The sequence below is a fragment of the Lepidothrix coronata genome, unplaced genomic scaffold (assembly GCF_001604755.1).
Source record: "Lepidothrix coronata isolate B3197 unplaced genomic scaffold, Lepidothrix_coronata-1.0 Scaffold71, whole genome shotgun sequence".
Classification (NCBI taxonomy): Eukaryota; Metazoa; Chordata; class Aves; order Passeriformes; family Pipridae; genus Lepidothrix; species Lepidothrix coronata.
The window spans coordinates 3,901,806-3,923,001 of record NW_016690251.1 but is presented as its reverse complement, the minus strand read 5'-3'; the positions used below and the strand labels follow the sequence as shown (position 1 = coordinate 3,923,001).

Genomic DNA, 21,196 nt, shown 5'->3' with positions numbered 1-21,196 from the left:
TACAATGGCAGGGTTCAGAAAGGAGTGTGTGTGTGCCCAGCATGCATCCATTAGAGATGCTCTGGCCTTGTGTTCTCTGAGAAAGAGTAGCTCTGGCAGACAGGAGCACGATGTTCTTGTCCTCAGACTAAGTGTCCTGGCTGCCTCTTACATGAGAGGAACATGTGCTACCCACACTGGTTCAGAAGCTCTTGGCCCTCCTTGTGTCAGCTTGTGCCCCACTGAATTCCAACAAAAAGGCATTTGGAAAATCTCGTGTGGGAAACATGCAGAAATGGGTAGCCCCAGCAAGGAGGTGAGACAAGGAGAGGAAAATCCTGCCTGGCCTTCCTGGCAAGGTATGTGAATCAGTTATAACCTGACCTTGTTTAGGGTGTGTGAGGAAGGGCAATAATGTGTTGCCGTGAGGATAAACAGCAGCCAGAACTCAGGACAGACTTTGAAGTAAAAAGTCTGAAGTAGAACAGTGTAATTTTTTATTCCTTGCTTTGTATGGCCACATTTGCACATACAGGGAACAGAACAGAACAGAAAACCTTTTTTCCCTGAGTCCCACTCAGGAATATGTACCTGACAGTGCAGGCAATTTGTGCTTTTTTCGGGGATGTTACTGGCTGTTGGTTTCTTCTTCCCCCAGGGATGTCACAAGGCCAGCGGAGTGATGAAGCCACAGGTATATACAAAATGTGCCTCAGATCTGCTTCAGGATATGTTTATATTAGTATCGAGTCATTTTGTTTGGTTAATTATCGTATATGAGTTCATTCTCTGCTCTTCACCAAACATACCAGTTTTGCAGCCTGCCACCTGTCAGTTTTATAGCAGGTAAGACATGATTCCTGGGTCCAGACTCCTTGCAAGCACATTGAAGGCTCCATCTACCCTAGTAGCAGTGAAAGGATGGTTTGGCAATGCATGATTCTGCTCTCAAATGTCCGCTGTGAGCTAGAGTTAATCCCCTAGTGAAGTTATACCTGCAGTGTAAGCCGTGTATGGGCTATGAGGGCCAGATCTCCTGTATCCTGTAGGAAGATAGTTTATGAAGGGGTTTCTGGTTTCCCTGCTTTGGAAGGGGATAAGGAATCCTGCTGTTAGTGACGGCTGTCTGAGCCCTACTAAATTATACCTGCTTATCTAAGTGCAGCAGGAAGGCTTCGTTCTTTGCTGGTGCAATAACTGGGAATGAATGACTTAAGTTGCCTGTGCTTCTTTGAAAGATCACTTACCTTCATGCAAAAAGCCTTCCGCTGGATTCCAACCCTTTCTGCTCCAAATATTGCTGTAGAACAGAGATTCTGATTTTCTCCTTGCCTGGTGCTATATGCAGGCCAAGCAAGGGGAGTGAAGCTCAGTACTAGGTGTACTACTCCCAGGTGCACAACACTGCAGTGGAAGGACTGAAGTCACAGACAAAACACCTGGCTCTATTTTTGAAGCTGTTTTGCCCAATCCTGGGACAGCTTGGGATATGTAAAATAATAGTGGGCGATGCCTGAAGGTCCCAGCATGTGAGGTAATATCAGTGCTGGTATTTCTTGTCTGAGTTTATGCAGACTACATTGTTTTTTAGCTACCAGATCCTGTTCTCAGGAGCTAACATAAAGTACTCCGTGTACCACATATAACTGCATAAACAGGTTTACAGAGAAGCCCTGTAAATACACAGCTGGCAGAGATCTGTGTTGGTATCACTCACTACTTTGCAGTGCCACCACTGAGCTCTCCTGGCTCCATCCCAGGTTAGTGAACCCAGTCAAACAGAAGAATCCCACCAAAATGTCTGCAAGGGACTTTTGACATTATTCTTTCACTGCTGTCTGTTTGGGGTGTGTGGAAAATTTCTTCAGCTCAGAAGAATGACATAGTGTAATGTGATAACAAGCCCTGTGAAGGTTATCAGTGATATAATCAAATCTATCTGTGGGACAAAGACCCTCACTGTACAGCTAATTAAAACTTGTTTCTTCTCTGCCTGTTCCTGTTTTGTGGCCATTATTTAGAACTGAGCTGGAAGGCACTGGAGTGGAAAGTCAGCTCTCAATATTTTAAGACTAGCTCTGTCCAAAACCTTGTACTGAAAGAAATCACATACTATTTTTTTTTTTTTTTGTGGGCTACATGAGTGGCAGATCGTGAACCCATTTGCAGGTGATTTTTCTCTGCCCATAAAATCAGTTACAAGACAGGCATTTGAAAAAGAAAAACAAACAAAACCAACTCAACAAAACAAAACAAAAACCATCCCCCCAAAAAACAAAATAAAGCAAAGAAACCCAAAACAAAAACCAAACAACCAAAAAAAACCCAAGCAAGCAACCAAACAACTCTCAAACCAAACCAACTAAAAAAACACCACTAAAACCCAAAACTTGTCCTTTTTAACTTTCTTTGAGCTGATCAGATTATTGCAATGGCAATATTTAAGCTTTATCTTGTCCCATAATAGAATGTGCAGCTGGATCTCAAATCAATCCCCAGCATTGATTTTTTGCTTATTAGAATATTATTTTTTTTCTCCTTCCCTTAGTGTCAACACATCTAGTTCGAAAAAGGGCCAGGTGTAGGACAGGAGACTGGTGACTTTTGAGGCCAAGCTCTGTGAAGATAATTCCTGTAACTCTTGTAATGAAGGTAAGTCTTGTGATTTCAGTGGCATTATGGAACAGCATATGGGATGCAACGTTGTTCCATGTTTGGTGCAAAGAGGAGATCAACACCTGTCACCAGCATGTGAGCAATCCTTCCTGGTGCAGCCCTGCTCTGACTTTTGTTCCCAGAAGCAGGACTCGTGCAGCCCAGTGAGGTGACAGCCAGCCACACAGTCACTGCTGGAGTAGGATTGGCCTGTGAATGGTACCAGTAATAGCATTTGTACCACAGAAATACCAGGGGCCTCTTGCCCTGCTATTCTAGGCATGGCACATATGTAAAGCAAGAGTCACACGAGGCCCCCCAAGGCATGCAAAGGCTGATGGAGAGTCCTGGGAAAGTGAAGGGCTGCTCAAGGTCACGCAGCAGGTTGGTGGCTCAGCTGGGAGTAGAATTTGAAGAGGAAACTGTGCTGCTATGGCAGGTCCCCTGCTGAATTTCTTGAAGACAGGATTTTTCCTTTAAACCTAGAGATTGTTCTGCTTATTAAACTGCCTCAGCAAGACAGCTTTGTCTTGGGACCTGTTGAGTGGTTTCCCCTTTTCTGCATAAGGAATGGATTGCACATGTATGGATTGCATCTGCTAATTCCTGGTTTGTACTTCAGTGATGGATTCCCAAGGCCTGTGCTGTGCTGGTCCTCAAAGGTGATGGTATCATTCTGCTTTACAATGTAAATTCAGGTAATGGCATAGGCAAATCTTTCCTTCTGAGCTGATAGGAAAGGAGTGTGAGGTACATATGTTTTCTTTTGCCAGCTGCTGTCAATGTTAGAAATGTCAAGTTCTATTGGTGTGACATTTTTGACAGATAAACCCCTGTATTCTTTGCCATTCCCTGCTTCCTCTTCCACTGTGTGGTTTCACACCATGAGCTGTTGATGGTACCTTTCTGTTGTGTTGCTTCTGGTGTGTTTTCCATGGTTTTGTGATCTGAGAGGAAGTAGCAGAGATAAAAGGTTGGAATTTGAGAGCTTTCTCTTGACTCACCTAAAGCCAGAAGAGATTGACATTGAATAAGACCACATACTATGCAATATGAGTAGTGATTCCTGCATGAGGCCTGTGACTTCTGGGATACAGCATTTAGATACCTTTTTGGGCAGACCTTCAGCTCTATTTCAGTGCCTCCAGGAGCTGGAGAAGTCACTGTGTCCCTACGTACCAGTGTCGGAACTCTAATGGCCTACTTTCCCTTTTTAGAAATAGTCACCCTTCATGTCTCTGAACTTGCGTGGCTTTGGCTCCTGGCCACTAGACCTTGTCATGCCTTTTCCACTAGATTAATGAGACCTTTAGTACAAGAAATATTCCCTTTGTAAGCAGTGATCACATCTTATGATACATTTAATAGAGTCCAGTTCCATTTTCTTGCCATAAGTTAAAAGCCCTTGGCTTAACTTCCAGAAGTCTGCAACTCCTGCTTTTCAAGGTGGGGATAGTGATACTCAGGGTCTTGCCTCACTGTTTTCTATCATGTGTTTGTTTTGCAACCTGTTTTATGGCAAGGACATTTTCCTTACGATCACTTTGCAGGGTTCCTGGCCCATGAGATCTTGGGCTGGGAATTTGACGCAGTTACTGAGATACAAGTAACACATTCAAAATAAATACATTCTAACTCAGACCTTGCCACGTTCCCCTCAAGTTTTTATACCCCTTCAGTTAAGAAAATAGCGCGTTCCCACAGTGCTACTCAATTTGAATTAAAAAATCATAATATAAGTCATACTTTTATGAATAATTTAATTTCTAGGAAATGCATTAGGGAAACCCCTTCAGATGAGGTTCCAAATTTGCAATAGTAATGATCTGAGAGGAAGGAATTGTTTGCCATGAAGTAAATTATGCATTAGAGGAGCCTTTTAATATTCTTATTTAACACCTAATATTGATATATTCATTGATCTACAGCAGAAGCTGTAGTACTGTGATATGCAAATAATTTAAAACTATAATTAAATTGAATAGTATGCACAAGCCCCAGGATTTGTGACAAAATGTATGTGTATGTACAGTCTTCAATTTCCTGGTGTCTCCATTCTGCAGTGACCGATGCTATTTTAAGAACAAAAGAAACTTCTCTGGGTGTAGAGATTACAGTAAACAGAGTCATTTGGCTGTTAGCCTGGGAGAGCTGCAGATGATGCATAGCTTCCATTTGCTCTTTTTAAATAAATCAGCTTATGGTTTGGCCAAGCATACACAGAAAGGCTTGGAAAGAAGGGCATCCTTCACACCTTTTGCATTCTCTGGCTAGATGAGGACTGCTTGGTCAGGATGAAAAGAGAAGTTGATGGTATCATACAGGATACGGGCAGCTGGATTTTCATCAGTGTTCAACAGGCAGCAGTTTCCATGGAATTGTTGGCTCTGAATGTTTGCTGTATGGCATCTGCAGTGGTATTTTTCAAGCGGGCAAAGGCCAAAGTCTTCCTTGTTAAAAAAAACGTTACCAGCTAAAATGCTTGGATGCTGAAAGTTGTGGAAGTTTTGCCCTTCTGCTGAGGTACCTAAACAGGAGCCATTCTCCAAAAAATGCTGTCATCCTGGAAACACCTAGAAGAAAGAACAGGAAACTCTGCAGAATGCACTGCAGGCCCTTGGGGGGAGAGTCCTAATACATCCACATTTCCCTGTGGGTCTGGCAGGGAGCAGGCCCCATGACTTTCCACAGGGCAGCACGTGACAGTGGATATAGCAAATCCATTCAGGGCACAGCTGCTGCTTCTGTTTGGTTTTTTCCAGAGTACAGTTCCAGGTTGCCCAGATCTCTGAAGCAATGTTGATATCACTGCAGCAGAGCATCTGCTCTGGGTGGATTTGTCCCATTTTGATGTTTTTTTTTTTTTTTTTTTTTTTTTGCCAAACTGCACACAGCTTTCCTTGCCATTCCTTGCCCCAGCATTTAGGAGAATGTCTATGGTTGTCTAACCCCAGTATCACATAACTCCTGATGATCCCTCAGCTATGTGGGCTTCCACTTCAGATTTTTTCTCTTCTGTTGTAGATAGAGGGAAAATCAGACAAGGTGCAGGCAATCTCAGGTTTGTGGGCAGGAGTAATTTGTTATTGGTTTTAATATAATGTGGAGGAGAGGATAGGAAGGCAAGCTTTTGCTGGCTTGTTTTGGTTTGAACTGAGAAATCAGAGCACTAATCCAATGACTCTCTGAACCTCGTTCCTCTCACAGCTCCCCCAGCATATCCAAGGGAAGTGTGGCAGACTCTGCCTGCATTCTGCTCTGTAATGATTCATGGCAAAAGCTCAAGATATCTCTGCTTTTGGTTCTTGATTCAAGTGCAGTATTTACGGCTGAGTTTGCCTGTAAAAAAAGCTATGCCTTTAAAGGTTATTTTGAGGACTTCTTTTTGAAGCAGAGATATTACAAGAGTATCTTGGAGAGTTTCAGGGTTCTCTTTCAAACTTGGTTTATTGTAAGGCAAACAATAAATGAGTTTGAATCCAACTAATCCTTTTCAGTTTGTATCTGAATTGAGACCAACAAGCTACCTCAGTGAAATTAAATACAGATTCCTTTCTTGACCTAACTTCTGTTATAAAGAAATCTGATTAAAAAAACAAGTAAAGTAAAATCAGGAAGAAAAGGATGTCTTTGTCACAATGTTTGCCCAGAACTCAGGTCCACTTGGGATATTGCTTAACCTCTAAGTTGGAATATTTGTTCACAAGTAGACAGTTTAGGTGGAATTTCCTTTCATTTGTCATTTTGTGTTAGTCATTCATGCTGTTTAGAGGTTGCACAGAGTATTGTATCATCCCTAGGGTCCTGTTTTATGAGTTCACTAAAATTAGCTTGGGGAGTTTCCCAGCCAAAAACTAGAGCTGAAAGCCAGGGTCCCTTGAAGGAACACGATAATGAATAGGGAAGGATAACCTTTCATCTGCAGCTTGCATTTCTAATCCACGGGACTTTTAATTTTATTTTTTTTTAAATTTTCTTTCCTCAAGCTTTTCTCCTCCTTTCCCCTCACACACCTGTGTGAGCCCTGGTTTGAAGTGATCCACATGAACTACAGACCACAGTTACCCTTCCAGATGCACCATGCCTGTGGTTCAGATTTTGGGGTGGGCGGGAGACGGGAAGAAAGAGGAAAACACAACAAAACCCAGCAGTGTTGGAAAGAAGTTTTCCTGCTCAGTTCCGTTGCGATGGCCCAACATACCCTCAATAAACAAGACAAGGAAAAGCTGTTCTTTGTGCATAGGGTAGGTTGGGAGCTTGTCAGTGCAGCAACCCTGGTCTCCTCTAGTTTTGAACTCTTTACCCAGTGGATAGATGCTGAGAGCAGAGCAGGTGACCACCCCAAGAACGGGATCAAGTCCTTGTAGCTGCTTGCAGTGAATTTCTGTTTACCTCTTTGTAATGGTTTTGTGAATCAGAGAAAGGTGGTTGATGTAGTGATAGAAGTGAAGCAGGAGAAACGGTTGAGGTCATCGGACTTGTTGGGGAAGGACTGGTAGGTCGCTGGGTGGGTTGGCTGTATGAGGCATAATGGGAAATTTAGTGACATAAGAATATCTTTTCAGTCTTTAGCGATCACTGTGTTGAGAAGTTTTAGTTTTCAGGGTGATATTTTGAAGGTCATTTGTAGACTGAGCATCCTGGAGAATCATGGCTGAGAGGTCAGTGGTGGAGTGGCTGTAGTATGTGAAGCTAATGTTACCGTTAGCTTGTTGGGTTTGTTTTCTAATTCACCGGGATTTAATCCTGGTAAGTTGCTTTTGTTTGGTTTTGCCTGCATGATTGCCTTTTTGAACAACAGGAAAACTCTTTTTTGCAGAGAATTTTATTACAGAAGAATGGGAAACAGAAGTATGGGAAACTTTCTCCTCTCTTTTAGTGTGAGGGCTGATTAACGAATTTAAAAATAAAGACGGAGTTTTGTATGGGTGGTGAGATGAATCACTGTATGGGAGAGAGGCTAAAAAGTGCCAAGGGATTCTGGAGCATCATCAGCAATGAAAGTTGCTGAACTTCTTTCTTCTTATTATTGAATTTCTGAGTTGTAATTTGATTCTTCTGGCCACCAGAGGACTCCAGGCTTTGGAGAGATTTGTTCTCAGAAGCAGAAGATGGTGATGGAAGTGATGAGTACTTTCACCAGTGTCTGAGTGATTCATGTGAGCTGATAGCTGGGTAGCTTTTGCCTTGGAGATGACAATGTGTCCTCCTAGAAGCGGAAATAAAACTTTTCATTGTAGCATTACTATATCAAATAGGATAGATTTTATTTTGAAGTATTTCTTTTCAGATTGTCTTTTAAGAACAGAACAAAAATTTCCTGGGTTTAGAATATTTTTTCATCTGAAAACCATGATTTTTTTGCTGTCTTTTGTTTTGCTTCTTGAATGTTTCTTTGCAGGCATTTGCTGTCTTGCAATATCTTGCAATATGATAAGCTTTGTAGTGTGGGAATGAAAACTCAAATGCACTTCATCCTTGAATTCAGTATTGCTGGGGCAGCAATGTTTTCATGGGCAGAAAAGGAGGCTGATTTAAACGTCTCAAGAAGTGAAAATTAAAGGCATATCATGCTCATATCAAAATCTGAAGAGAAAATGAATATTCTCACAGGAGTCTTATATACCTATGATACATGGGCAGTTTTGTTTGGGATTTTGAATGTTGTTTTGAGGGTTTTTTGAGGAGTATGCATCTTCCTTTCCTCATCAGGCCTTTTATTAACACTGCTCTTTACTGTGAATGTCATATGAGCAGACTTTCTGCCTATCCTGGTTAATTTTCACAGTGGCTTTGCAAGGCTGAACAAGCATAATTATAGGGCTTTAAAAGCTCCTTTTCAGGTTAGACTTTGGAACAGTGTCAGCCCTAATGTTCACACTGTGAGAAGGAGGTCTGGCTTGGAAATAGTCCCAGGAACACCCACGCCTCAGGCTGATGGGAGTCAGACCTGTTATTTTGGTGCCAATATTGGTCACCTGAGGCACTCTCTGCACTAGTTTAAAATAATAAATTACTTTCTTAGTGCTATGCTGCAGTGATCATCTTAAAAGAATGAGAGAACTTAGTGGAACACCAAGTGATAATCCAGTCTATTAGAACAAAATAGCCTGAAAGAAAATCATGACATGGGGGAATGGATCGGAATTCTTCTCATGAAATGACTTATGACCATAGCTAGAACACCCAGCTTGGTATCTTATTAAGTTTTGTTCCCTGCAAAATTCCCAGATCCTTGAATTTTTGAATTAGTATTGTATGTTATAATTAAATTTCACTGCTATTCAGGATTCTGGGACAGTATGGACTCTTTGCTAGAGGAAAATTATTTTCTTCTGGACCCTTCTGCTTTTGAACAACTTAGAACTCATAGCTCTGTTTCCCTAAAGAATTTGTATTTATCCATGGGAATAAAGTGCAAGTTATATGTTCTAAGCAAAGCTTTATATTCTTCCCAGCTATAAAAACAACTTGTTTGTTAATAACCTGAACTATGGAAGGAAGAAGAACATGAAAATGAGATTCTTGGTTTGGTTACAAGGTCTTTGTTTATAAACTCACTGGGTATTTTGATTTTAATTGTTAGGAATGTGGATGCTATTTGATGTAAGTAAGTATGTGTTTATTTTGTTTTATAGTATGCCCTCTATTGACAATTAGAAAAAGCTGTGCTAAAATTAAAAATGGAGGAAAGGACCTTGATCTTCACACAGCAGTACTGAAGTTAGAGCTGTTAGTAACAAATCGAATAAAATCCATGCTGCCAAGAGAAGAGAGTATGCTCGTTTTGGTAAGTTGAACTGCACCTATTCATTGTTTGATGCCAACTTTACTATTTCTCCTATGCCTACATACAAGAATTACCAGTGTATATACATACACTAACACTAACTAAATTTTATTATCTGTGAAGCTGGTCTGTTTATCTATGTGAGCCAGGCCAGGACTCTGGTTTTTGCTCAACAGTTTCAAAAACAGGAAGCAACAGATAATTCTGGTTCTTTCTGTAGACCAAATTCTTTTCCAAGAATAAAGTGAAGAATGTCTATAATTTTTGCAGATTATACCTTCTGTTGTACTCTGCAAGGAATATTTTTCTATTATCGCTACAGGAAAAAGTAGATTATTAGACTACAGATGTCTGAATTGCTTCAAAAGCCCAAGTCTGTTTTCTTGCATGTTTAAGTCTGTTACAAATGTTTGTTACTTGGGTTTTTTTTTCTTTGAAAAAAAATGTCAAGTGGAGGGGGTAAACAACAGGAAGAATGTTGACGAGGTATTCATGAACTAATCTGCCCGGAGAGCTTTGAATTACTACTTCTTGACAAAGTTAAAACCTTTCAAATACTGAACAGTCTAGGGAAGTAATTCTGCAGTGATTTTAAACCAGCTGCTCTTTTTTTTTCTTTTTTACCATTTTCTAATACCGATTAGATATGATTAGATATTATTATTCTAATATAGATTGATGAGATGCAGTAAATGGACCTAAATATTTCAGTACCTGGTTAATACCTTGGCCCCTGGGATGGTCTCTTACACCCAGCCTACACTCTAAGGAGGTGATGTATTGTCAGGACTGGGTGTGAGAGGGGAAGTGAGAAGGCCTGCTTTCTGTTCCTCAATCTCTCACCGAGCTGTTTGGTGAACTAAGAGTAGTTGTTTAGTTTCCTTGTGCTTGTGAGAAATTCAGGAGAAAATCTTGTGTGTTAGAGGCATGTAATACCTATTTAATATTTGTGCAAACAAATTTGTCCAGAGCTGTCATATGCTTGCATCTGCAGTACCTAAAGAGTTTTCTGCTGGAAATTGGGACTGGGTATGTTTAACGCTATTGCTGATACTCTGAATTTGTGTAAGCAAAATCTTTGCAAGGAACAATAGCTGCAACTGCTCTTGTGGGATCAGCGAGTCCTATCACAGCTACTTAATACTATGTACATAACAGTTTAGGTAAAACAGTTAAAAATGTAGTAATCTGAAATGAGAGCAGGATTTAAACTTGTGGCTCAGAATCTCGTGTTCTAGATGTGGCTTTGATGCCAACGATCAGGCAACTCTCTTGAAAGTGCAAGGGGATCCCAAGGATCCCTGTGATTCAGGAATTTGGTTTGACCTCTCTTGTAAAAGATGGTGTCTGAGCATCCCCTACTATTCTTTTGATGTGGCTGATCAGAAGAGAGCCTCATGTACAGAACAAATGACCCTCTTCCCCCCCCAACCCCATGCCTGTTTTCTCAGCTGACACTCGAACAGACCTGAACCTGTGTAGCTTGTGAGCTTTGGAGGGATAAAAGGACAAATAACGCTGTAGGGAGAGGAAGCAGGTCAGATTTTTTTAACTCTAGCATTGCTGTTACTTTACTGGTTTTGAAATCTTAACCTAATGTAAGAAGAGTAAATCATTGTAGAACTGAGGCAAAAGAAGGGATTTACAGCCCGAGGCGACTCAAATGCAAAGCACAAGGAACTTCAGCACAAAGTCTGCCAAAGAGTTCTATAGTCTGTTTCCAAGGCATGGGCGGGGGTTATTTTTTTGTTACGCAGTTCCTGTGGCTATTTGACTTGATCAAAATCAAATCACATGTTAGCAGTAACAACTCAAGAGGTAGGTCGTTGGTGAAGAAAACACTGGAGAAAATGAATGCTTTCACAAGATTGATGCATCTTCTCCATCTTCTGCCTCCCAACTGAGCACACTCGTTAATCTGCTTAGATGATCAAAAACAAGAGAAGACAGACAATTGCAGCCCTTCCCAAACCCAGAGAAAAAGGGGGTGGGAGGAAAAAAAAAATCCCAAGTCATCATGAATGACAACCCAAGCAAAAAGCCAACATTTTTGCCTCTGGCAGTGAGGCAGGTTTTGTGAGCTTTTTCCCTTCCCCTGGCCTTAAACTAAACAAATAAATGAGTGCATTAACCAGCCTTCTTAACGAGGACTAGGAAGGTGTTGGCTGTAATAATATCCCCCCTTCACCTAGAGCAGAGGTTCTATTCTGTTTCCTTTCACATATATGGCAAAGGTCAGCTATTGAGAGTGACTTGTCGTTGCTACTGTGAGCGTGTGTCTCTCTATTATTGGCTACTACTCTTTCAGTCCCAAATGTTTATTTTCTTTTTTTTTTAAACCTTCAGGAACCCGAGCTTATTGGGAGAGAAAATATATCAAAAAGAAGGAATCCACAAACAAGGTCGAAAGCACAAATAAAGATGGAGAGAGAAATGGAAAGGGGAGGAGAAAAAAGGAGGGGGGGATCAGTCCAATTTTCTTTGGAGACATACGGCATTGTTGGTGCTGTCTGGCAGTGTTCCAGGGCTTCAATTGAAAGTGAATTTCTTTTATTGAATTCCATCCAGAGATATCATAACCTCAAAAGGCTACTATTACCCAGAGGGTTTCAGATGAAACCATCTGAGCGTGACTTTTGAAATGCAAGAAGTCACAATTGTCATTTGACAACATGGGACCTGTCAAGGCCCCTCTTTCCAGACAGAAAAGTCGTTTACGTAATCCATCCACCCACCCTATTGAGGTGAAAATGCTTCCATTGCAGGCCTTTTTACCTCAGCAGGTGCAGAGTCAAAACAACAACAACAGCAACAGCAACAACAACAATAATAATAATAATAACAATAATAAAAATAATAATAGCAGCCCTGGTGAACTCCACAAAACCATCCTGTGCCTTGACAAGCAAACAGTATTTAAACATCAGCTTTTTGAATGTGCATTGGAAGGCAGTGAAAGACCTGTAGGCTTCAATGAAGCAGGTTACTCCTCCTGTGGTGATAATCATAATAACCCAGAAATGGACTAGTAAATCAAAGACCAAGGTGTTGGAGAGAGAGATTAAAGGAAATGCAGCCACAAACCTCAGCTTTCCCTGATGATGGCAAGATTGAAACTCAGCTGCAGCTGGCAGGAATCATTGTCACATACCTTTGCCCTTCAGTGGATGAGGTGACGTGACTGTGAAAGCTTGACGATGAGTGGCATCCTTCCTTTGGGCCCTGGAGGGCAACAGATTGTTGGGAGTCTTACTAGAGATATCTGAAGTTAATTGCTAGTTTGGCAATTTTGACTGGTCTCCACAGATGTTATAATAGTGTGTGTGCATCCTTATTTTCTTTTGGCTGCAGAGAGGCTCTCTATGTGTAGAGCCCAAGGTGCAGTTGTAGTGATAATCCCACACTTACTAGGATGTTTTGATGTGAGAGGAATCAATGTATGGGATGTATAGTGCATGTCTTTTACGGAGGAAAAGAGGAACTAGCAAAAAATCAGCGGTTGTGTTTAGATACAGGCTCTACTCACAGACTGTCTGTCAAGAGGGCGAAGAAGTCTGTAGTGAAAAGGGGAGGAAGTCAGAAAGCATGCAGTAGGCAGGCTGCATAAAACATTTGGGGGAGGCAAATGGAAATAAATTTGACAAAGATCTGGTTAGAAGAAAAATACGTAGAAGTGGCACGTGGGAGAAACTGATTGAAAACCCAAATGGAGGACAGCTTTTTCCTTGGGTATGGACACAACACAGCGTGCTTGGAGGGGTTGAGGGGAGCTCTGGTTGACAGTGATGCAGCAGTGGACAAGCTGGTTCAGAAATCTCTTGGGAGCAGTTTGAAGCTGGTGACCAAAAAAGTCAAACACACTATGTGGGTGAGAAGGTAAATGTCACTTATGATTCACTGCTCAGCAAAATCCCAAGTGGAGCTGAAAATACCTTTCAAAAAATGCCTTCAGTCTCATGCCTTTCTAGGAGGAAAAAAAAAAAAAAGGAAAGAAAAAGGAGAGTAAATGAAACATTTGTCTTACATTTGTCTTCAAGCAGGAGAGACAAGATGTAGGTGTGATAGTGATCAGTTTGAATTCCTCAATACACCCACGAGTACTTACTTGTAAGTTTTGTGTAACAGAGTGTGAGATCAAGGGGAGAAGTTCAGTTGATGAACACTTCATGGAACAAAGTATTTCAGACCACATGTAGAACAGCCTGGTGAGTGTCAGATGAGTGTAGATACGTGGTGGAATAACGAATGTTGTGTGGAAAACAACATTAAGTCTTAGAGGATGATAACATCCTGAAGTCCTCAAAAGTCAAAATCTTTTTTTTTTTTACACACAAGGCAGAAAACAAACTAAGGAGTAGCTTTACTAGGCAGGGAGTACCTGAAGGAGAAGATGGTACAAAGAAGAGCATGAGTATATTTACCTGTCAGCAGAGAGCCTTTTATTGTAGAACTACTGTGTATTGAAATGTATTCTTGATATAAAGCTTTAAAGTGTACTCCTTGAAAATTTTAGTGTGAAGGAAATTGTGCTGGCAAACCAGCAATTGGAAGATAAAAAGCAAGCAATACTCTGGTTATTTGCCAAATTAAAAGGGGATAGTTGGAAAAGAACATCTGAGGTTTGGGAAATCTAATGAGACTTTTCCTATAAGACCAGAAAAAAACTTAAAGGAAATTATAAACATGACACGCTCTGAGGATCTGTTGGCAGACCTCTCCCCAGCATTGTATTCTCTATCTAGACACTGATAATTTATCAGTCTGCTTGGGACTGGCCCTCTACTCCAGGTCATTCAGAAGCATCAAACAGAAAACACAGGAGAATGCTATGCAGGAAAAAAATGCCCTTAAGCAGTTGCAGATTACTGATGGTAAAATGCCCCCATATTTTAGGACTCCATTAAGGACCTTTGGAACAAAGCCTTCTTTAAGACCATTGCAGACAAAGAACTGATGTCTGCTCTCTGTAACTAGAGCAGTGCAAAGGCTGTGACAGAACTGCACAGCGAGAGGCTTCCTGGGAGAAAAAGCTTATATTTCATAATGCTGAGTAGGTTTTTGAATTCTAAGTGGAGAAACATATTGATGAGCCCTCTAGTAAACTCTGCAAAATCCAGTTCTGTTGGAAGTCAATCAGCATACAAGATACAATAGCATATGGAGCAGATGTTGGAGTTCTGCTGCAAGAAGAATACTAATTCTGGATATGTGCCTGATCCAGATGTCCTTTCATAAAAACAAGAGTTTGCAGCTATCATCTTGGAAGCCATAGTAAATCCATAAACATAACATGCAACAACTGCAGAAATGTATTTGTGGCAAATTTGCGAGGCATTGTTGCTCTTTTACTCCACCTTTGAGTGAGCATAATTTCGTTGATCATGTCTTTTCTTCTGTCAGGAGAGGAGATCAGGACATTGATATTCTCTTCTAATTAATGAAAACAATCGTATCATAATTGCAGTGAACTATAAGAGCTGGGCAATGAAAGTGTTCTTAGAAATCTGAGAGGGTGAGTTTGTGCAAAAGAGAGCTATTGCCAAAGTCTACCTGTTTCTCAGGGAGGAAGCATTTTATTTTTCATGGTAATTTGGAATATGAAGATCCATGGTTTTATTTTTGGGAAGTGTCTCCTCATCAACAATAGGAAAAGGTATTATGACAGAGAATGAGTCAACTTATTTTAGTGACTGGTACAAGTTTGCTGCTGTGGGCTGGGACCCTGCAGGTGTCAGGCATAAAAGTCCCACTGAGGTTCTCTCTTTCCTGTCTTCATACACTAAGAGTTGTTGGAATTCATAAATACACTATTTATTTGTGGTGTACTTTCTCACCCTCCCCCCATACATTATGTCAGGCTGTTGCAATCAAACATGATCTGTGAACGTGTTTCTGAACAAAAGGATTCCCGGCAGAAGTAAAGTGATATTTTCGTATCGTGTTAATTATTATCAGGATACTAATTTATATATTTTCCAGGTCAATACATGTGAGGTGTAATCTGTCAGTGGTGTAGTAGTTGAAAACTGAAACGTCATGAGGCACTGCAGTAGTTTGGGTGACTATAGATATATAGATATATAACTATATCTATCTTGAAACTATACAGTTTCGTTTCGACTGTCCTAAAAGAAAGGAATGATAATTTCTTGAATGCAAATTTTATTTTTTTTTTCAGAAAATACTTGTTTCACTTGAAGGACTTTTCCACTTAGAAAATTCCAACCCACATGAGTGCAACATGATTAAATCTTGGACTCAATGTTAATAGAGCTAATAGTGTTTGTTGTGATCTTATTTTACCAGATGATCCAAAATAACATCTGTAGCATCTCACCAGGTGCTTGCTGTAGTTCTAGCTACTAGGAGTTATACTCTAGTTCAAGTGCTCTCTGCAGGAAGTGCTTCAAAAGAGGAAGGAAGAAACTAAGTATGGGACAGGTCACTAATTGGAATGAACCTGGCTGCTTATTTCTTGTCTGACAGGGCTGGCATGGAAATGTCTGTGGAGTTTCTTGATTGATCAGTCATGGCTAAATGAGTGTAACTGTTCCTGGTGGCAGTGGTGGATTTGTGTGATGCATTTCTCCCCTTCAGATTTTAGAAACTCATTTATACCCAGAGGTGAAAATGAAACTCTTAATTTTGGAACTTTTAAAACTAAGAAAGAACACACTGATTGGTGACTATCCTTACAAATATTTCATCAGTGTGCCTGTGTATTTCTTGATACCTCCCCATGCAATTTTGGGGTAGTTTGTGCATAGAAACACTCTCCTATATTGCAGGATAAAATGCTTCGATGTCACTGCATTGAGAACAGCAGGAACTTTTTCCACCCTGTTGATTCTGTATAAACTCCTGTTTAGTAAAATATCTTGCAGGACAAAAGGAAATATGTGGGAGATTCCCACATTTCTGAGTGAATCTAGTTGGGTACTTAACTTTCTGAGCAAAGAGTTCAGAGACTTGGGAGAGGAAATATAATTTGAAACTGATGGTTTTGCTTATACAAGAATCTCTCTTGTGCTGCAATAGAGGGATTTACTCACCCTTGGGAATTAACACAGCAGGTGTCAGCCTTCAAAAGTGAGAGAGGACTGGAGGACTGATGCTTTGAAATACTGGTACTTAATTTTTTTTCTGTTGGAATTAGGTTGAGGTGATGTATTTTGATCTATGTCAGAGCCTCTTTGCTATAAAGGGTTGGGTTGCTGGGTTGCAGCAAAATGTAAAGGAGGGAGGTAAATCTAGTGGCCGGTATTGTGCTGGTACCCTTTCTGTGTTCTAAGAGAGATATCCTGGTCCTCTCTTAGCAAAATTACAAAGTGGTTTCATTAATTCCTTTTCATCACCACTGAGCTTCAATACAACAGGGAAATGTGGGTTTGGTTCCGATTTTTTAATTTTTCTTTCAAAAAATAGAGAGCAACCCCTGCTGTCAAAAAGAGTGTGTGAAAGTGCAGTGACAAAGGATATCTGAAAATGTGTTAATTCTTCTTGTCTGGTGGAAATTCATACTGAGGCAATCTTCAGGTAAAACAATTCAGCGGGAAGGGTGGTCCTCAGAATGAGAAGGGCACTCTTAAAGCCAGGCCTGCATGAGCCATCAGACAGAGCCAGGAGACACGGCTTCGCACTGAGTAACACATGTTGAGATCTGAGAAAACAGGACTCACACGGAGTTTCATGGCAGCAGGTTACTCAGCTCATTTGATCATAATTCAAGCCATTTGTGTAACTAATGATGCTCTCAGATGTTTGGCAGAATAAACTAATCAGCCATTTAACAGCAGCACAGCTTCTTTGTGGCTCGACACGGATCCGAGGGATTCTGCCGCAGCCGAAGACGCAGCTCCTCTCTCTGCCCTTGCATTTTCCTTGGCTGTGTGGTTCAGTAACCTTTCAGCAGACCTGTCTATATAACAAGTAGTTCAACAGGAAGAAAGGACGTGCTTGGGAAAAGGCATTCTTGATCAACTGCTGCACATCTGGTTTAAAGTCTTTCTGGTGAGGCAGTGCACCGAGTCAGCATGTGTTCTGCTAGGTCTGAAACGGTGTGAATTGAACAGGCTCATGGATGAATGACCCCTTGTGTGGTTTGCAGGTTTTGTAAGTCTCTCATGCTAATCCAAGGCCACTTCAGGTTAAACAATCACACAGAAGTTGCCTGAAAGATGAACCTGATGATATAGTAGATGGTTTTCAGTTTTTATATTTCAATCTCTCTTCTATTTTTTTTTTCCTTAGGGGAGGACTGATGAGACCTACTGGCCCTTAATAGTATGGTATTATAGCCCAGATCCTTTGCTGTTATTAGAAGGTGCAGCTCTGTGGATGTCAGTGCAGCTGCACCGGTTCATATTAGTAAGGAATATTGTGCCTGATGCATTTATAAACCAGATTTCTTGCTGTACTTAGAGAAGAGCTAAGCCTCTGAAACTAGCTCTAAAGGTGAAAACTTACCAATTTTATAAGGGGCACAATCCTATCAATGAACCACTGAGCAGGTTGAAGGAGGCTCAGGAAAATGGCCATTACAGAGAAGTTTTTTTGCATTTTAACATTCACGTTGTAGGTCTGAAATACTGAAAACAGTATTTACAGTAATGCTGATACTCACCAGAACTGCAAAACTGTCATATTAATGCTGTGCAAGTCCACACGTTGTAACAATGTGTTACCTTGTCCCTGGAACAAAATCACAGGTACAGTTATGACAACTTTGGATGAGAGGAAGATTGCTTTAAAGAGGAACAATTATCTGGGTGACTAATTCACCAAGGAAGCAAATCTGTCCTTTTGTGGGATGGATTTTCTTAATTTCTAGTTTTAAAAGCTTCATTTAAGTTTTGGTGCAATATATTTGATACAAAAAGAGCAGTGTGTTTCCAATAGAATTAATATCCTCAAAGGTTTCTTTCTGACTGCTGTTTATGCTGAAAACAGAGGATAGGATTATTTATTTATCCTTTTGTTTGGTCTCTGATATACTTGTTGAGGGATAGCTGCCTGAAGAGCCCAGGTATAGTTTGCATACTAATAATTTCTTGTAATTGATCTTTTCAGCTTTCTTCATGCACTGTGGAAGGTTGTCAGCTGCTTCTTTGAAGTTAACTAATGATCATGCAAGCTGTGAATCTGCAGTGGGAGCCAGGATCTCCCTGGTGCTGTACCAGCACAGTTTCCACGTGCTGGCTCTCTCCTGTTACCTCATGTGGTGTTATTCAGGTGAGCTTGGAGGCAGAAGGTTTTAATTGCCATATTTATCTTGGGGGTCAGGCCAGTGCACAGATATTCCCCAAAATGGAGGAAAAACCAAAACAATAGTCTTTTGTCCTTTGTGTCAAAAGCTGGCATATTTGCCATACAACTAGCTGGTGTTCCTCTACGTAATTTGCACTGAGAGGCTTAAAAAGTCCAAAGTTGGGCATAGCATCCTCTTTCTCACTTGAATATTCACAGCCATGTTCAAGTAGATGAAAACTGCATACAGGAGGGGCTGTACTGGTGTCTGTGAGAATCTTTCTGTTGACCTGGCTGGAGCTTTGGATTGACTTTTAGACTCAGCCTGTGCAGTCAGGTACTCGTTGTATAGGACGAGACTTTTTTTCTTGTTTCCCTTCCCCTCACTCTGCCAGTATTTGTCTCCAATAAAACCTCATGTGCCAGCTTTTGAATAGATCAGCCTGTCTTTATTTCATCTTTATTTTTCCTTTTTATCTCTGTTTCTTTGCTCTTGTCTGTAAGTGCTACAGCAGAGCTCTTTTCTCTGCTCTAGTCACCCTTAACCCATAAAATAAACTACTTTTAAAAGGGCGGGGAAGAAACAATAATAGATGGTCTAATAAAAGATACTGTCTCTCCCTATAAGCCTTTTTTCACTTCAAGACAATACAGCACTGTGATAAAATAAACTGCTCTTGCCATATGTTTTGCTGAAGAATCCCTCCCCCTTTCCCAAGAGGTGACACAGTCATGGTAATGTTGAATTTGGTACAACTGAAGACTGACCTTTAGAGCTCTTAGTTTGGAAAATGATCATTCTGGGATGTTCCTGTAAGTATTCTTTACTGACAGCCAAGACAATTTCAGTGAGAGAGGAGTGAAAATATATATGTATACGTTTATTTTACTCACGTCATCAACAAAACACTGTTGTGGTCTTGCTTGCTTTTCCCAGGTCCCTTATTCATCTGGAATAGATCTTGCTGAGGCAGAAAGAGACCGTGGGAGGACGTTTGAGAGGAAAAGGAGCTGTGTGGTTTCCTCATCACTCTTGCTGTTAAGCTGAAGCTGTGTTTGCATCTGGTTCATACTTAATGTGTCACTACCACCATGTGAGAGCAGCACCTCCACGGCAGTTGATTTGGGTTCTAGAGCCAGGTTGGCATAGCACATTGGGTTTTTTCTTTCCTTTTTTCCCCCCCTCTTTCTAAGAATAAACTTCAGGCTGGGAAAACAATGCTTTGTTTTGTTTTTAATTTTATTTTTAGTTGTGTATTCATAGCAGGTAAGAAATCCATTTATCAATCACAGCAGGACCAAGGCTTGCAATTTTAATACCTGTAAGCAGCCAAGGTACGCTCTCTGCATTTGTCAGTCAGTGTTTAACTAGACTTGCTAATATTTATTGAATTCCTGTTTCCTATTGCATCTCAGCTCTGATGTATTAAATAACACTTGATTAAAAGCATATTTTCAGAGGGAATACTTTCTAAATCAATAAGCTACCTGGGAACATTGGTTACTTTTAATCATAGTTCATCCTTTCATGTATTGGGCTACTACTGAAGGTCAGTGAAAACATCTGTAAACTCTCTAGGCTAGAATTTAACACAGTGCTTTCTCCTGCTGTGTCTAGCACAGGTGTCTTTGTGTGGCCAGTAGTCTAGCACCAGCATATAAGGTCTGTTCTGCCTGCTAATACGATACTTTTATTAGCTGTCACCATGCTGAAACAAACCTCAGAGCTTTGTGGTCCCAGGTACCTTTGCCTGTGACACTTGAGGCCAGATTTTCCAAGGACCTCTGTACTTACTGCCAGGCCTGAGCTGCTGGGAAATTTGAACCTGCCGGCTGGGCTTCCTGGATTCCCCATTCTCAGCACTGGGAAGGAAAACACACTGGCAGAGAATATGGGAAACAAAAACCTTATATACTGAAGGATAACGGTGGACAAAGGGTTAATTTTCATAGTACTGTAAGCCTTGAGTCTTAAAAACGTCTTGTAATGCCAGGGGAAGGATTTAAATCGTGAAAAAGAAAAAAAAAATTACTCTGATTTTTAACAGTCATTTACATGTTGCTGTTTGCTTTTCACAGAGTCCTGTTTTTGTTAGTTAGACATTTGGGGCTGGGGAGCATCATCTATGACAATAGAACTGTCCAGTAGTGTCTTGTGAAAACTGTTACATGTCTAAGCTTGAATACTGTTTTCCTGTTCTTCCTTCTGCAGATCTGAAAGAAAGATTTATTTCTTTTTTCCTTAGGAAATGGGCTTTTTTCAGGGCAAAATTGTATGTATTCTTCAACTACTGCAGGAATCCTACTAGCTGCCTCCCTTGCCTAGTTGTACTACCTTAACCCTGATGACAGACTTGAAGTTATACAAGCCTCTGGCATCGATGCAGTCTGTTCTTAAAAAGTCGTATTATATGAGGGTCACTATTCTCAAAAGGGAACGAGAACAATCCATTTTCATATAAGAAACAAACAAACTTACATGTGTCTTTGAACAGTTGCTAGATATTTACTAAATAGCCTATCACA

At 40.7% G+C, this 21,196-nt stretch overlaps 1 long non-coding RNA gene across 2 annotated transcripts; it reads left to right on the top strand.

Moving 5' to 3' along the window:
• The first annotated feature begins 2,916 nt into the window (after positions 1-2,916).
• Positions 2,917-19,877, top strand: LOC108499191. Of its 2 annotated transcripts, none has more exons than XR_001875454.1 (4): positions 2,917-3,018; positions 9,273-9,424; positions 18,494-18,655; positions 19,608-19,877. It is a non-coding gene; the product is annotated as an uncharacterized LOC108499191 (long non-coding RNA). The 2 variants fall into 2 exon arrangements; XR_001875453.1 differs by lacking the exon at positions 2,917-3,018 and adding an exon at positions 3,320-3,332.
• The last annotated feature ends 1,319 nt before the right edge of the window (positions 19,878-21,196 follow it).